Raw genomic sequence first — 17,861 nt, 5'->3', positions numbered from 1 at the left:
TTTACCTGACAGCTGTGCCTACAGCTCTTTCTCATGCAGTCTTTTCATATCCTGAAGGAAGGTTTGGCTTCATCTGCAAAAACCACAACAGGAGACAGATAGAAAGAATAAACAGAAGATATTTATACCCTCATTGCCAACAAAAGTGTCAGATTGCAATGATATTCAGGTGGAAGATAAAGGTTACCATGAATAATAAATGATTTTAAAATTATACTGATATGAGCAATATTTATTGGGCTACACTAACAGAAGTAGTGTCTCTCAATATGGCGTCAGGCCGCCATGTTTGCTAATGTAACATGCCGGATGTCTCAGCATGGAGTTGTAGAGGTTCCTGATGCTGTCCTGTGTAGGACAGCGATAATTGTCTAGTTCTTCTAGACTTTTATCGCTGTCCTGAGATAATAGTCTAGAAGAACGTAAATCGTTCAACTTGCTGCTGACCACCGTGCCTCCACAAATGGATTCGTTAGAAGGAGTGTCCCTAGATATGTTTCTATTGTTATTGCTTTTTTTCTTGTTGACACTGATTTTCATTCTGTTTTGTTTTTCTCTTATTCCGGTTTATTAAAAGTAATTACCCTAAATAAAACAGAAAGTTACAACATCATTTTGAGTCATTTAGACTCCAGAGGGTCATTTACAAGGCTGCTGAGCTTTAGTTAGGGCCATTATTTTCTGTATGGAGTGGGTTGGTGACAGCTGTGGTTATGGTTAGCCACTACCCTAGCCAACAACTCTCCAAAAGCAAATAGTAAAACCAGATGTGATGTTGTAAACAGCCTTCTTTTTGTTCTTACTCCCTCATTAAACTATTCAGCATGTGTTGAAACACCATGGAGTTTCTCCATGCAGTGGTTTGGGAGGCAAGTTCAAGGTCCCTTTGTGAATCTCATGTTTACGCCCCACAGCAGAGGCTGGGAGAAAAAGTTTGTTTTGGCCTAGCCAGCAAAGGAGGAGTGGGAGAAGCTGATTGGAATTGACAGCACTGGAGGCCCTTGCGACTGTAAGAAACCATCCGCTAACCCCCACTGCAGTGATGTCATTCTAAGCGGCTTGTATTTCTATGCTTATCAGCAGAATTCTCTTTCTCTTTCTCTCTCTCTCTCTCTCTCTCTCTCTCTCCCTCTCATCATTTATGCCTAATAAAGCATCAGCCCTTCCCAAAGGCTAAAGCCTTAGCTAGGCTTTTAGCTCAGGGCGGTCCATCTGCATGAAGTTGCATGCTAAAGAAAAATGTGTCAGCGACAATTTCACATTGTGTGTTAGGTTTGATATTATAAAAGAGGAATTACACATTTCTCAGAATAGAGGTATAGAGCAAGCAGAAATGTTAGCCTCAAATAAAGGGCAAAACTGCACTTGATAGAGCTAATGAAACTCTCAAGACAAAAAAAGGCAAACAAACAAAAAAGATTTTGATAACACAGTTATAAAAAGGAAAATGGGACTTGGACAGATTACCTCCAATTCTGTTACTTAAGCTAAAATACACCCTTATTGCATGGCATTTCGCTGAGGGGCTGTGGGAGAATATAGGTCTACAGTTGCACAGTCAGGTAATGGTCAGATTTATATCCCTATAACTTATGCCTAGCATTAGGCATGGTGACATTAGGTTCATACTCAGGGTGTTCTGTCATTCCTGTCTTTGTAAGCAATGAATAAAACTTCTTGGTGAATGTGGGTGGAATTCTGGAGAGGGCTTCATGCACTGACTCCATTGTTTTGCAGAGAAACTTCAGTGTTCATGTTGGCAATGACTAGGAAATCTGGAGCGGAGTGATTGGGAGGAACAGCCTGCCAAATTTGAACCCAAGCCGTGGGATGTTGTTGGACTTTAGTGCTTGTCATGGTTTGTCCATAACAGACAGAGTAGTTTTCGACTTTGTGGTTGTGTCATCTGGACGGAGGCCATATGGATTGGACACCAGGGTTAAGAGAAGCTCTCAGTTGATCAACATTAGGACGTTAGCTGGATCCTATTCTGTCCTAGACCAGGTTAGACCAGCAGCCCCCCCTTACCTGTTGTTGATCTCACAGTTCCTCTTGCATCACTCGTGAACATGAGCTTAAGATACATGAATTAATCTACTTGCCTCCTACCTAGAGGGAGCAAAGTTTTTCTGGGAGATAAGCATGACCTCATGGCCTTGTGACTTAAAGATCATGATCTGCATACCTACCACTTCACATCTTGGCTGCAAACCACTGAAGTGACGAAACTGTAACTATGCTTACTTCCAAAGCATTCATCATGTCCACAAAGGGGATCTTAGTGTTGGGAAGCTAGAAAACCTGGGCAGAATCAGGCATCACTTGAGATATTCTAAAGACTCTAATGTGCCCATAAGGTATGGTTTGAAGAACATAACAGTGTCAATCATGACTGTATACAACCTAGCATTTGTAAGACAGTGATTAACTTGCATACAGATTAATTTATTAACTAGAATCTGAGCAGACTTGCTGACGTTTCATGAATGAAGTAGATTGATAGACTGAGAACTTCCTTGATGGGTGGATGAAATAAGATATCGTAGATACTATAGCTAGTTAAGCAAGATGTTTGTGATATATTTGTTAAAGCTTTACTTTGATATGACCATTTAAAAAATAAATGAAAAAAACCTTAGTAATTGTTAATGACTAACATCCTAGCTAGTGTGTATTATGGGCACCTAGGAATATTTAAATGCATTAAGAATTATAATTAGACTAGTGCCTGGTTTTGTTTCTTGATTAGCTGTTCACTGGGGTTAGCTGAGATGTTACATTTTGTAGCTAATGGTTTATTTTTTTAATATTGGAAGAATGTGTATTGTCATGTCCTTTAGCTTATCCAGTTCAGGGTCGCGGTTGCCATGATTACAGACTGTAAAAACTGCCGAGTTAAGTGAACACAAATGAAATATGGAAATTGATTGCCTTAAACCATTTAAGTTTAATAACTCAAACATTTGAGTTAAAACAACACCCTGAACTAAGTACAAACAACTGACTTATAAGAAGTTATTTGTGGTTAGCTATGTTAAGTGAAATAAGTGGAGTTACTCTATTTAAGTATGCATTACTTAAAATTACAAGTAGCTGTTTCTACTTAAACCAGCAAATTACTACAAATTAACATTACACACTTCTAATATTTTATTCAAGCAGTTATCAAGACCCCAAACACATACCACAACTCTACACAAACATCGTCATTGGTTTTCAACCAACAACTGCACTTACAGCAGAAAAAGCAGCAACTCAAAAGCAAGTATAAACTTACTGCTTTTTACTATTATTATTATTATTATTATTATTTCCTGTCCAAACTTTTAGAAGTGCTTACAAAGGTTTGGAGACGCAGCCTAATATACAGGTGCTGGTCATGAAATTATAATATCATGAAAAAGTGGATTTATTTCAGTAATTCCATTCAAAAGGTGAAACGTGTATATTATACTCATTCATTACACACAGACTGATATATTTCAAGTGTTTATTTCTTTTAATTTGATGATTATAACTGACAACTAATGAAAACCCCAAATTCAGTATCTCAGAAAATTAAAATATTGTGAAAAGGTTCAATATTGAAGACACCTGGCACCACACTCTAATCAGCTCATTAACTCAAAACACCTGCAAAGTCCTTTAAATGGTCTCTCAGTCTAGTTCTGTAGGCTCCACAATCATGGGGAAGACTGCTGACTTGACAGTTGTCCAAAAGATGACCATTGACACCATACACAAGCAGGGCAAGACACAAAAGGTTATTGCTAAAGAAGCTGGCTCTTCACAGAGCTCTGTGTCCAAGCACATTAATAGAGAAGGGAAGGGAAGGAACCACACTCTGGAGAGAATTGTGAAACAAAACCTATTAAAAAATGGGGGGCGATTCACTCTGGACTGCAGCTGAAATGAGTGCTTCAACGCAGCCGTCTACCAGGAAGTTTTAGAGCACTTCATGCTTCCTGCTGCTGACCAACTTTATGGAGATGCATATTTCATTTTCCAACAGGACTTGGCACCTGCACACAGTGCCAAAGCTGCCAGTACCTGGTTTAAGGACCATACTATCCCTGTTCTTAATTGGCCAGCAAACTCGCCTCATATTTACCCCATAGAAAATATGTGGGGTATTGTGAAGAGGAAGATGCAGTACGCCAGACCCAACCTTGCAGAAGAGCTGAAGGCCACTATCAGAGTAACCTGGGCTCTCATATAACACCTGAGCAGTGCCACGGACTGATCGACTCCATGCCACGCCGCATTGCTGCAGTAATTCAGGCAAAAGGAGCCCCAACTAAGTATTGAGTGCTGTACATGATCATACTTTTCATGTTCATAGTTTTCAGTTGGCCAGCATTTCTAAAAATCCATTTTTTTTGTATTGGTTTTAAGTAATATTCTAATTTTCTGAGATACTGAATTTGGGGTTTTCATTAGTTGTCAGTTACAATCATCAAATTAAAAGAAATAAACACTTGAAATATATCCGTCTGTGTGTAATGAATGAGTATAATATACAAGTTTCACTTTTTGAATGGAATTACTGAAATAATATTTTTTTCATGATATTCTAATTTTATGACCAGCCCCTGTGTGTCTGAATTATGAGACGGAGACTGGCGAGAGTCTGGTGTGTGGATTGATTAAAAGACAAGAAAATAGTTTAATAATATATGCGGTCCAGCTGTGTCTTGTAGCAGTTCAGTGGTGTACCATGTCTCTTTAAGGACTGTAAGCAATGTCGTGTGTGTGTGTGTGTGAGTAAGAGAGAGAGAGAGAGAGAGAGAGAGAGAGAGAGAGAGAGAAGAGGCTGCGAGCAACGGGCATTTCATACAGTGTGTATGAGCGACGAAAGACAGACACACGCGACTCTACAGCCTCCATCAGCTCTCCGTCATCAACAAGCGGAGATAAGAAAGGGCTCGCGCGGACCTGCGTTTGGCGCGCTTCTGCAGTAGAGAGCGGCGCGTGTCTTCGGCGGGTAAAAAAGACCTCTGCGTTGTATGGGCTGTACCACCGAGTGAAGCGTGAATATTCGGACCGAACACACTCTGCGGCACCGCTGAGGAACGGCGTACAGAGATAACGGTCACGGCGGGGTCTTACTCACTGCAGAAACGTCGGACACGCCGCCTGAGGAGACACACTAGAGTGATGCAGCCCACGGAAAAATCTCCCTTCCGCTCAACTGCCCCCCTGCTGTTTTTTGAGGCAGCCCCAAAGTCTTGACCGAGGAGCGGTTACCGTTACCTCAGGTAAAGCGAGTGCTGGGTTGATAACGGACAGGTAGTGATACGTTTAACCTCAGTTTTTCGTTAGGCGAGGTATGTATTCCTGTCAGAACTGGCATTAAAGATGAAAGCACCGATAATAATAATAATAATAACGTTTATTCGTTTCTCTCTTCTCATCCTACCCCCAAATAATAATAAAAAAAAGACTTCATTTCTCCGTTTCACCTTAAAGACTGTATAGACTAAGCTATGTTCAGAGACACACTTGCTAGCAAATCATTTGCTAACGTAAATTCGACCATCTTACTAGAATGGCCTGTTATGTAGCAAGGATAGTTTATACTTATTACAATGGTGGAACCTGTATTTGGTTCCCTGTAGAACAGTATTCCCAGAGGTTCTTAAAAGAACCGTTTGAAGCAGACACTCAGCGGCTGCTGCTCTCTAAAAATGCAACATTTAAACGTCCAATTGGCTACACGTTCATGTTACTTTGATTCTTTGCATGAGCCTTGCTTTTACTGCTGTAGAACCACTTCCCCAAATATTTCCCAGAGATAGCCCAATGAATGGAGATGTTTTAGCACTGGTGTGGATATTTGAATTAGCCTTGTTCTATATCTGACCATAGACTTTACTTAGGGACCGTTGAGGAACTTGCTTCGTAGAAGTATTTTCAGGTCATTTTCATTATTTTCATGTACTCATAGTAAAACTGGTCCTGTGTTGTATTAAAATATTGCTATTTATATAATTTTCTCCAAAGGTTCTTCGGATAATCTTTTTTTTTTGTTGCAAAATCCCGATTCTACTAGGGAGACATTGGAGAACAGGCTCTTTAAATGTAAAGGACTCTGCACAGGTACTTAAACATTGAGTTATTCACATCCTGACAAATGGCTTCGATCCTGTTAGTGCTGTTTGCTTTTATTAATGTCAGTTTTCTCTAATACAGGAATGAGGCTTCAGGGCCAGAACACTGCAGATTTTACCAGTCAGACCTTGTCTAGAGCATGTTTTTTCAACTCACCAGCTCATGAACAAAACCTTCAGGAGTTGAATTCTCACTTGAGGTATGAAAACAGTACCTTTTCCAGTGCAGTGACCATCCAGAAATTGTATTTGTCCTCCTAGGCTTATATTCATAGATTCTCTCAGAGTAGGAGTATTTTTTTTTTGTCAGTAAAGGCTAGGCATGCAGGATAATATCAGAATATATCAGTGTCAGCAGGTGATTGGGAAAAATAATATACTGCCATTGAAACAATGTTTAGATTCTACTGATATTTCAGAATAATCATTGAAGGTTATTTTCTTTACTGGGATACTGTTCTAAAATACCTTGGTTTTACTTGTTTAACTGCACTGTACCACAGATACCAAAACAGTCCAGAATAAATACAGACTCACATGGTGTGTTGTGATATTGTTAGCGGTGTGTTTGCTCATGTGTGGTAGTAGAATGTTGATTGTAATAACCTGCTTTCAGAGGCTCGTCTTATGTAAAGTGTTTCCAAAACTTATTTTAAAAAGTTGTTATTTTACAGAGATATTTTAAAATCAGCAGACCCTTAAGATTTTGGTATTTGTTACTTATTATGCACTGCTTACAGCAAAGGAGGTTTTAAATGGAAATAATTAGACAGTTTAATTTAATGTGGAAATTGAAACTAAGAAACTAATTATTATTTCAAATCTCAGCAGTTTTCACAGTAATCTTTATTTGGTGAAATCACAATTAAGAGGAAATTGGTCCTTCTCAGTAAAGTGAACAACTGCTTTGAGGCCACCTCTTAGGGTTTGAAATCCCATATGATTTACCACAGAAATCTGTGCAAGTATGAATGCAGGGAACTGCATATGTGTCTTAAGCACAAAGCTGACAGAGAGAAACAGAAATAATGGATAAAATGGTCCTTTAATTATTCCTTTGCACTTGTATAGACATTGCAACCGTTATTACAGCTTGAGATACGGATATTGATCATGAATAGTTGTGTTCAGATATCTTGGGGTGATTTCCCAGACAGGGATTAAGCCTAGTTCTTCCATTTAAAGGCTTAATCCCTGTCTTGGAAACTGACCCCTTGTCAGTTCAGTAGTGTCAGGTTCAAATTTCAGATTTCACCGTCCCACATCTATGTTGTGTTTTGTCGTTCCTACCCGCTGTAGTTTTGTCCCTATGTTTCTTTTTTGAGTGTTTAGGTTAACCTCCAGATTAATACTTCATTCCTCAATCATTTGAATGCATACCTTACGTAATAGCTGTGTTGCAGTTGCAGGATAACAATAATGAATACTCTAAAGATGTTAAACTATATTAAACCTGACATGCTTTTTTTAGTCTGCTGCTGCTAATGAGGTCCACAATGCCAATGCTATCCAGTAGCTGTGTTAAAAAAGACAGGCTGCAATCTAGACTGCATTTCTAGTTAAGAAAGGCTGTTCCTATCAGTAAAATCCATCAAATACAGCCAAAAGGATACATCCTATATTCTGGCAAATCTTGAGGGTAGTACATTTGTCATGACAGTTGTCATTATCATGATAATTAAAGCACAGTATCCGAATCTACATCATTTGATATGATCAATCCTTAAAGAACCCAGAATCAGAAAGGGCACCATAGGTCCTGTAAAATTGTATTTAGTACCATGTGTGAAAAGTTGAATCAAATATTTATAATTTTTTTATTATAGTTTGGGAAGTAGCCCCGTTAGTAATTCAACAAGTAAAATTTGAGGCATATCGTGTGTCATGAAATCATTTTCAGGAATTGTGAGTATCAACCATATTCATCCAAATATGTATTATTCTTTATTATTTATGTTTTATTGTACATCACATAAACAGTGAGCCTACATAAGACAGTGTTTCAGTGGACCTCCCTTTCTGGCTTTGGAATACATCTAGTAATTTGGAAAATTTTGTGGAATGTGACATTTCAATTGATTTCCAGTTTCTGGTGCTTTTGATGAGACAGAATTAGATCAGTCCAATGTCATGCTTGGATTCAAAATATTTGCAATAGATGCCTTTGTGCCCTTGTGAACGATTAGTACTTTGAGGTCTGATTAATAACTTCACTGCTAATGGGCTGTATATACATTAATCACTTTCATAACTATATATTATATATTAGTTTCAGGATAGCTTGGGAATAACCTGCAGTTAGATACTGAATAATATGTCTCAAGTCTAATAAGTGCATAATCAGCCTGGGGATGAAGGGGTTAGAGCTAATCATTAGTTTCATGTTGGCAATGCACCTCTGGGGCCCACAGCATGTTCATGCTCACACACTTAGCTGAAACCATGCTTTATTTCTGCTGTTTTCCACTGAAGCAATTCAGAAATGTCAACCGGTCACGAGCCCCCTGAACGTGTTTGTGTTTTTTCTTTATGCTTTTTGTTCTCTCCCCTGCACCTATGTCTGTCTGTGACTGATCTGTCTTTACATTTCTCACTCTTTTTCTCTCTCTCTCTCTCTCTCTCTCTCTCTCTCTCTCTCTCTCTCTCTCTCATGTGTGTTGGTGCATGTGTGAAAATGCTGTCTGAAATGTAGTTAGGGTTTGTTAATGCTTCACCTCACAGTTTTTTAATCAGAGCGCTCATGTGTATAAACTCTCTCTCTCTGTCTATCTCTCTTTCTCTGTCTCTTTCTTTCTCTCTCTCTCTCTCTCTCTCTCTCTCTCTCTCTCTCTCTCCCTCACTCTTTCTCTCCCCCCCCACACACACACACTGCAAATGTATGCCAGATCACTGTTTACATAATGAAATGCTAGGACACGGGGACTTAATGAATTACTGGGTGAATATATCTGTCCAGCTCTAGCTCAGTACAGCACAGTTGCACAAAACCATTAGTGTTTGTTTTTGTTCAGTACACAAATCTCATTTGAAGCAATAATTATTATGAAATAATAAATGAAAGTCCTTTTATTAATTAACAAGAGCAAAGAAAAACTAGGCAAGCCTAGTTTTGTTGGACTGCTATTAGCCATATAGCCATTAAAGGTGTTTCTGGCATTTCACCCTTGACATTGGAAGGTCTGGAGAAGCTTTGGTGCTTCATATCAATGTTTTCGTTTACATGTGGTATTTATTATGTGATTGTGTTGTACAGAAAATATGGAGGGCATTACTACTAAATGCAGAAATGAAAAAAGGATCACAAAGAGTTTTCATAATATAAAACACAGGCATCAGTGTTTTTCTTGTTCATTTTATTTAAAAATAAAATACTAGATGATCTACCACCAAAGAAGACCAAGAGCATTTTGTTGATTTTAAGAATTACATTTACTTATTTATTCAATGTAACTGGTTAGTGTAAAATGTGAAGTTTAAGGAGGCTGTGTGCAGCTATGTGGAGTTTTATAAACACATTAATGCCACAAAATGTCTCCCCACCACAAAGACACGCACTCACACAAAATAACCTCCTCTCTCTGTGAGATATAATATGTGTGTAAATGTTGGCAAGTTCCAAGCTGTTCTGCTGAGCATGTGAACTAACCAACACCGAGCTGTGGCTCTGGCCAACGCACATGGTGTCGTGCCAAACACAGCCCCAGAAACACACACAAACTGAGTGTGCTCCTGTCTTATTTCTTATTTTTCAGCCATGGTTCATGCTGAGGAACCTGTTGTTCTTTGGTTCCAGGTGGTAACATATTTTTCTGGTTCGTGAACCAGTTTATGTCCGTGGAAACCTGCCGAACTGTTCAAAATTTAGTTCACAAACTGGAATGTGAAATATGGCTAAACTAACAACAGACAATGTAGTAGCGCCACCTTAATTTCTTTCTACGAAATATTGCTGAACTAACAGTTCCTACTCGCGCATGCGCATTTCAAAATTAGGTGTCAGTCAGAATATATTCTTTAAACCCTGAGGTTCAAGTTTGATGTTTGTTTGATCTAATGAATCAAAAACTTAAAATAGGTTCCATTGTTTAGATTTTTTTTTTAATTATTATTATTTTTTAAAATATTTTTCCGTATTAAACAGGTTTGTTTTTGTTGCTGTGGCTTTAAGACTGGCATACATTGTATACATAGCTGGCATACATATTTTGTATTTGTGGGAACAAATGATTATTTTTTGTTAAAAAAAAAGTACCTCTAGGTTCTCGTAAACTTATTGAATGTAGCTTTATCTCATAGAAAACATAGCTCCATTGCTCAAAAGGTTCATGTGCCACTGCTCAGAGCATCTCATTTCATTTCATGCTTTTCTATACAGATTTTAAAAGCTGTGAATATTTAACTGAACATCTATGTCACCAATCAGTGCACTTTAAAGTAGCTGAATGTACTAATTAATAGAATTATATTAAACTGAATTATTGTCATTATATATGTCTTGGTTTTTGTGACTTATAAAACAAATGAAAATTTAATATTTGTTTTGAAGCCTACATTTCTTATAGGGTGAATGTGAGCAGTTTTTTCATAGTCTTTTAGTTCAGAAACATGTTGAATTTTCAGTTTTACATGTTAAGTGCCATTTTAGGACCAGGCAACTGAGATGTGCACATATCACTACAAAAAAGAAGAGCAGGCAATAAAGCATCTTGTATTATTAAAGTTTTCTTTTTCCTTTTTTACAGTGAGCTGCATTTCTGTTGCAACTGGAACTAAAGTTTGTTGTTTCGCTTGTTGTTGATATCTTTTGGAAAGTCCCTTTGGCCCTTACACAGATTATGCTTGAATATGAGATATTCCATGAATAACAGAATTGTAAACAATATGCTTAGGCCAGACGGAATAAGTAAACTTTGCAAACATATTCATTTGATCATTCATTGTCTGTAACCGCTTATCCAGTTCAGGGTTGTCGAGTGTCAGGAATCACTGGACATACTTCTTAAACTTAGAGTGACAATTTGTAACTTGTATGTCTAACACAATATATTCATTGCTAGAGTTGTGTAACTGAAACTACAGCTTAAAACTGATTTGGTCGTAAACATTTAACAACCATAGTTGCCCCCTGAATGCCTCCTTTAAGGTGGTCTGGGCACCCAGAGGTGCAGAAGCGTAAAAGATGGCCTGGAGGTTCTCTGTAACTGTTAGGATGATTTCAAGGCTGTGAAGCTTTTGGGAAATTGCCCTGCAGAATGTTAATTGATGTTTTTCACCATCTGCACAGCAGGACTGCATGGTGTTCATCTGCCTTGTCAGTTTTATAGTTTCTGCTCTGAGCTGATGGCTTCTGATCAGTTGAGTGGTCAAGGAACTCTAAAGAAGGATGTATCCTGAAGGATTATTTGAAGTATATCCTGTTAATTTCAAAATATAACTACAGATTTAATGAAAGCAAAGATATGTTGTCTTAGCTAAATTGAAGTGTGTTACGGCTTTAAAATACACTGTTTTAATCAGTAGTTTGTATTGGCTTTGCATGTGATATGCAAACAACTTGCCAGTCACAGTGATGTTAGTGTGCCTCACCAATAGTTTTTCTTGTCACAGTTCCAGAAGATTGCTTTTGTGGGTTTTTTAGTTAATCAACATTTTTAACGTAATACAATAAATGTAGATTTAACGCATTAGTAACTTTAATCAATGAAGCATCCTGACCCAGTATGAGAATTTTGTGATGGCCACATAAGACAATTTAAATCTTTGCTACAAGAGCAATGGCACATGCATGTCTGTTCATAATTAAATTGATTGGCATGTAGAATCAAATGTTCATCAAATTTACATCTCAAATATAACCAATGTACAGGTCTTTCATTTGTGTTGGATGCACAGTGATTTCATCTGAACATGCATGCAAACTAATTTCTTTATTATGGTTTTGATATGGAAAATCTTAATGGAAAAAATAATGGATTGAATTTCTGTTTATATTTGGGTGTGATTTTTATGATTATCTCATGATGCCCATATCTCTGTTGTGAATTGCTTTTAGACTTACAGATAACACACAATTTAAAACTTGAGAACATTTCTTATCAGAACTCCCTCCACTCCCTCCATCTAAAAACATGCAGGTCAAAACTCTGCTGTTACAATGTCAGGACCAGTTCTAAACCGGAGCTGGACTGTCTGTGGCAGTGGAAATCGATGGGCATTGTCCTAGAGGCTTTTCCTCATTGCGCTTGAGATCGAACATTATATGTCCTCTGTGAGCTGAGCCATAGATAATTAGGGGTCACTACCATTTCATGTGGCATTCAATCAGTGGAATCTGGGAGCAAAGTTAATTGTGAATAACTCAAACCTTTTTAGTGTACTTTCTGCTTTCGAGGTTTCATTATTTGTTGCATAATTTTTACTCGAAAGATTTGTTGTCGAGTGCATGTCAGGGTTTCCTGCAGTGCTTTACAGTTATGCTGGCTGCCTTGACATCATTGTCCACCCCCTCCCCCACAATTCATTTCGTGCAATTCGTTCAGATTCTTATCAAGGCTTCTGATGTGTTTGCACGTGGCTTTCTGCTATGTCCAGTAGGGCTGGGCAATATGGACAAAAAATCATACATCGATATATTTTAGCTGAATGGCGATATACGATATATGTTATGAAAAATGTTTTATGTTACCTCAAACTCATCTCTCAATATTCAAATGAAAATCAAATTTCCATGTGTAAATATGTTTAAGACAAAGGTTTTCATTGGGTGTCTTAACTTTTCCCCATAATTGTACATTGAAAAATACTCACTTATAAAGCAAAGCTAAACAAGATGTCAGAAAAACATGACTTTATTAATTTACAGACCTAATGTGTCTGTAATAAAGTACTTTTAAGAACAGTGTAAAGGCTTCGGCTATGTGCTCCCAGTGTGGTTTTCTGGGAAATAGCTCGTCTGCAGTCACGCGTTTTTAATCTCCCAATCTTCAATAAAATGGATAGTCACGCTCAAATATGGCTTAGATGCTACTTGACCATATATTGTCGTCAAAAAAATGTTTTTTTTTTTCAAGCCGGTTGGAAAGGGTCTGTCAGATTTAAATGTACATGTTAGGCAGCGCTTCTCGTGCAAAGAAATTGCTACTGGACAATTGGGTCAAGAGTTTTAATCAGCTTTTAATCAGCCCTCTTGCTCTACTGTTGAGACGGGGATCATACCCTTTGCTATTTAGTAAACTACCGCTTTAGTAATACCATGCCACTTCGTAATTTTCTTTTTGTAAGGCACAGCGTTAGCAGATAAAGCTTGCAATGCTGTCTGAACTGGTTTAGGGTAACTGTACTGGGACGTGAATGCTTGAAAACAGTAGCAGCACCTCAGAGCAGCACCTCAGAGTTTAACAGCTTCGGACAGAAGTTTGTGCTGCTGTTGTAAGTGGTGGAATAGGCTGGTAGTACTCCCGCATTTTGATACTACTTTTGATAATACTCTGACCAATAAAATCCGAACCATTTCTATATAACCGAACCGCTGTTCTTCTTTTTATTGACTAGCTCCTTCATGCTCTGTGTTACTCACCTCCATTGTATGTGTGTGTGTGTGTTTGAGAGAGAGAGAGAGAGGGAATGTGGGTGTGGGCGGGGCTGTGAGCAGAGCGAAGCAGACAAGCTGAGCATAGCACAGACTCATAGTGAGAGGACAGAATAGCTCTGTACAAGATTTAGACTTAGAACAATTTAAAAACTTAAAATATCGATATAAACAATATAGCCTCACTCCATATCCCGCTCTGTTCTATCCCAATATATTTTAATATATCGATATACCGCCCAGTCCTAATGTCCAGTGATCCGTGATTAATCAATCCATTATAGAAAACACTCAATTATAAGAGATCCTTGAAAGTTCCAAAGTACTTTCTGTGACTCGTTTAATGCACCATTCCTCAGTTTTCAGTCACAAGCGAGCTGTGTGTCGTCTTTGAGTTTCCCCGTGGCTGTGTGTACACAAGGTCAGAGTATGTGCAGCCCATGCTTGTCAACAATGTTTTGAATCATTGATGTGAATTTGCACACGATTCATGAACCGATTTACTTAATGAGATGACTCTACACTCAACCCATCGTGCAAGTTCCTCAAAGCGTCCAAACACCTCACAGCAAGGTGGAAACACACCCTGGAGAGGGCTAAAGAATTAATTTATAGCTGAAAATCTGAAACTGAAAAATGTTAATGTGTAAACTACATAAAGTTTCATGGTTTTCATTATGAAGCTTTAATAAAATGTTTGTGTAAAAAACAAACAAACAAACAAAAAAGCCAGCTCAACATTATGGCATAAACGATAGTTCAGTCTGTAAGGGAAGGCTGAGCAGCATTCCCTGCTTCTTATTTCCAGGGAGGGAATACGATCTCCCAGTATTTTGCAAAATCAATGTAAACAATGCCCAGTTTCAACTTCTTACTGAACGTAACTTAAGGCTAGAAACAGACGTGAGCAATTTGGACTTTATTGCAAAAAGGGCAAAGTGGAAATAAGAAAAACAAACGGAGACCAGCAAAATACTCCTATGCCCAGAATGACTACATCTATAACACTTAACTAAAGGAAAACAATGTGGCAGATCTTCGCATCTATTAGAGTTATAATATACATAAATGTATAATTACATTTAAAACATACAGTTTATGCCTAATTATTTGTATGCACTCTATAATTTTTAGTAATTATTTGTGTAATGGTACTTGAGGGCTTTGATTTGATAATATGTGGTACTTGGTCTAAAAAGTTTGAGAACCACTGTACTAGAACATAAACTAATGTATAACTAATATAAATATAAACTAATGAAAAACTGTATCGTAATAGACGATGATGCTAATATTCTGTAGGTTTCAAAGCTTTCTATTTGAGGGCTTTGAATGAAAAAACATCTGCCATTTATTGCCAATATTTATTTGTCCAGAATTAGCAGTAACAACATTGGTGTACATTAAAAAAGTATTGCCTAACAAACAAAGGGCTTTAGTGACTGCTTTATCAAACAATGTCCTTTCAGGATTAAGATTTTTTTTTCCAAAAATATTCAAGTGTTAATTCATTGCATGGGCTCAGTTATTGCAAGCTGTAATAATGATTTCCTAAGAGGTTATGGATGAAAGCATTGTACTTGCTATCAAGTATATGTACTTGGTATCACATATTTAGATTTAATCATGAGGCATTGTAATGTTAGATTTTAATAATATTTCAAACAGTTATTTAATAATTAATTTGTTCTTGCGAATGGTGGAATCCTTAGGCAAATCTAAGTTACTGCACTAAAATGCCAGCATTTTATTAATTCTACTGCCCATGTAACGATATAGAGAAGCTCAGGGGTATTGCACAGTAAGGGTATTCTGGTTGGTTTTAATTTCAAATTCAACATTAAGAGTTCATGTATATGATTTTTATCCAATACATTTATATTAAATTCAGAGAATGCTTCCTCACCATTTTCTAGCTTTGTGTTCTGTTTATGCGCTGGGAGAAGTTCTGTTGTTTGTATAAAGCTATCGCTCAGTAAATTGGAACTAAAAGTGTCTTGGTCTGAATATGAAAACACTATTAAAGTCAATCCGCAACAGTTCATGCTTGTGTATAGGGCGGTGGGAGAAGCAGTCCCGTACCTCCGTTTCTTCAATGTTCTATCACTGTGTCGCTTGCCCCAGGGCTTGGGGGCTCTTCCTTATTTGCTTGCTGGGGCATGGTGTCTCTCTCTCTCTCTCTCTCTCTCTCTCTCTATCTCTCTGTCTGTCTCTGTCTCAGATGTTGGCTCAGTCATGGCTGAAAAGCAACATTTGTAGGTGTTTATTAGGTGGATAGACTGAATGTTGAAAAGCATGTAAGGAGATGATGTTGCTCTCTTTTTGCTCCAATGGTTAGGTAATGACTTACTTTTTTCAGAGTCATTACTTAAAGTGGATCAGACCCAAAAATTGGGAGATAGCTAAACACAAAAGTAAACAAAAACCAAACGTGCTACAAAACTAAACCACTTGAGTTACAAATGAGCTTCATTGGGAATTCAAGCAATTAGTAAAAAATCACAGGCAATTAAACTTCACCCACGAACAAGCTACAGTCAGCTTCTTACTCAAATATACTGTTCCATATTGGTTTTGCTGTGCTGCTATTAATATTTATTTACTGCCATTGCCAGTTAGATGTAAAACAAAATTGTAAAATTGTTATAGGGTAGGGCAGCATGGGATAGATCAGTTAAACGATGGCCTCAGAATTTGAAATTATAGGTGCCTTTGAAACGCTATGTTGCTTGCATCCTAACACCCCCATATTTTTGGGCTGCTTGTGCATTCTTATGCAGTCTGCAGCAGTGTTTATGTCTGAGAGCTCAATGGAGCTGCACTGTCTGATCACTAGGTTCCAGAAAGTGGCCTTGGTCCCCAGGCAGATGGATGTAGATCATGGATTATCAGCTGATGGATTGCCACAAAATTGGACTGCCCTGCTTGTGTGTGTGTGTGTGTGTGTGTGTGAGAGAGAGAGAGAGAGAGAGAGAGAGAGAGAGGGAAAGACTCCATCAAATGTCAAAGTAGACAGTTTTATTTAGAGGGAGAGAGAAAGTTTTATTATGTCTACAGGGAAAGATAGAAAGAGAGAGATGGTCAGAGCTATACAACCTGAAGGTCTGTGTCAAGAGACAAACAGGTAGACAGTATTAATAGGGATATTCTTTTGGGTGTTTAACTGGCTATGATTTTGCTAAACTATGAATTAGTTTATTTTAGGTCATAACACATTGTTTATGAAACTGTAAGACAGTTTATCTTCCAATGTGGTTTGAGAATGCAATGGGTTTATGGTATGAAAGGCTATGAACTGTGGCTGTGAACTTTCTCTTTAGTCCTCCTTATCTTTCTCACCTTTGTATTAACTACTGGAAGACCCATAACATCACTGGAAGGATCAGTCTAGCTAATCTCACAGAGCTGATCTGTAAGAATTTGCATGTGATGTTTTTGTTTTTATTATAAACACAGCAGCAGAAGACCAACAATAAATATAATTATCTGTATTTGTGGCTACGTCTAAGCTCATAGATGGATTGTAAAGGTTTATACGCGGTACTGTGCTGTTTACTTCATACAAAGCAGCATTCTATTTCTATTTATTCATTTAAACTTCTCTGGGATCTATTAAATAGATGAATATGCAAGGCTTTTCAAACAAACTTCTTACTCTTTAATTTGTTTAAAACACACACACACATACACACACCACGTAGAAACATACATGAATCTGCCTCCCAATTTCTTTAAAACAAACAATGGTATTTTCAACTTTTAATGTTGTTATTCACTTTCTTCATATAAAACACACAAAATATAACATTAACTCTGTTCACTTGGCCATTTCATGGTGAAGACACTTAGCTTGTAGAACTGGCAGCGGTGGGTTTGGACTATTTGTGATTAAACAGAGGGCAGGATCAGAGGCAGGACCTCGGAGGGCGGGATCACAGGAACTCCGCTCTGGACTGGGCAATACTCAAAGGGAATATACAGCTTCAGCAACGCTATGAGAGGCAGCAGTGTATAGCTTTGACTAGAGATTTTCCTGTAAGCTTTTTTTGATCTGATAATTTTGTTTATATTTAAGTATGTTTTTGGGGGGAAAATGTATATTTACTTATATTTATTTTATTTAGCAGCAACACTTTCTTTGAGTATGTATTTAGACAAATCTA

General features: G+C 37.7%; 1 protein-coding gene across 2 annotated transcripts in view; it reads left to right on the top strand.

Annotated features, from left to right (window-relative positions):
• The first annotated feature begins 4,825 nt into the window (after window positions 1–4,825).
• LOC136676998 (sialate:O-sulfotransferase 2) overlaps window positions 4,826–17,861 on the top strand; it is a 93,031-nt gene continuing 79,995 nt past the window's right edge. The window contains exons 1-3 of one of the 2 annotated variants that reach the window (XM_066654336.1): window positions 4,826–5,258; window positions 6,053–6,099; window positions 6,193–6,310. The gene's annotated coding sequence lies outside the window, so the exon portion shown is untranslated. Of the gene's footprint in view, window positions 5,259–6,003; window positions 6,100–6,192; window positions 6,311–17,861 lie in introns of both variants that reach the window. The other variant, XM_066654335.1, reaches the window with a different exon arrangement.

Source organism: Hoplias malabaricus, chromosome X2 (genome assembly GCF_029633855.1).
Source record: "Hoplias malabaricus isolate fHopMal1 chromosome X2, fHopMal1.hap1, whole genome shotgun sequence".
Classification (NCBI taxonomy): domain Eukaryota; kingdom Metazoa; phylum Chordata; class Actinopteri; order Characiformes; family Erythrinidae; genus Hoplias; species Hoplias malabaricus.
Note: the sequence above shows the minus strand (reverse complement) of the source record. Positions and strands in the feature narration are given on the sequence as shown.